Genomic DNA, 742 nt, shown 5'->3' on the forward strand with positions numbered 1-742 from the left:
TAATATCCGCAACATCCTCTGCGTTCTGGAGCCTCCAGTCCTCTGTCGAACCGACAGCAAAAGGCCACATGGCTTAACTTTAGTGCCATGGCAGAACGGGAAGTGTTTGCTGTCGGACGTTACGTGCGTTAGTACTTTCGCCGCCTCGCACCTCAGCTGAATAGTCCGCGGCAATTCGCGTGGATTTTGCGGTCAAAAAACGGCAGAATTATTCGGCACTATTATTTTGTTCCTCTTGCGTTTGAGGCGATTGTTTACATTCGGGAAGTGGGACGTCGAATTACGGAAAGGGTGTTCACGCTCACGCCCGCGCGGATTCGTTCCCTGGTGCAAAGATTGTCTATCGCCATTAAACGTGGTAATGCGGCCAGTTTGATGGCTACCTTTGCGCCAGGGACAACTTAAGCTATTTATGTAACATTAATAAAAACAAATTAAAACTTCTAACTCTAAATTTCAAATACTTAGGGCCGACATCATCTTTATTCGATGCAAACAGAACCGTAGCGATAAAATTATAAACTACAAAATTTTGAAATAGATTTACTATTGAGGTTGCCTGGGAGAGATCCCTTAAAGGGATAAGTCCGCCTTTGTACAAGTATCTTCAAAGTTTGTCAATTGTGTTGTGTTTCTTTTCTTTTGTACACATTAAGAGTTTACATACATACATACTATTTTCTTTTTATCCTTTGGCAACATAAAAAGAACTTAAAGTTAAGGAATAATAATCATTATAATT

This window comes from Choristoneura fumiferana, chromosome 6 (assembly GCF_025370935.1).
Source record: "Choristoneura fumiferana chromosome 6, NRCan_CFum_1, whole genome shotgun sequence".
NCBI classification, from domain to species: Eukaryota; Metazoa; Arthropoda; class Insecta; order Lepidoptera; family Tortricidae; genus Choristoneura; species Choristoneura fumiferana.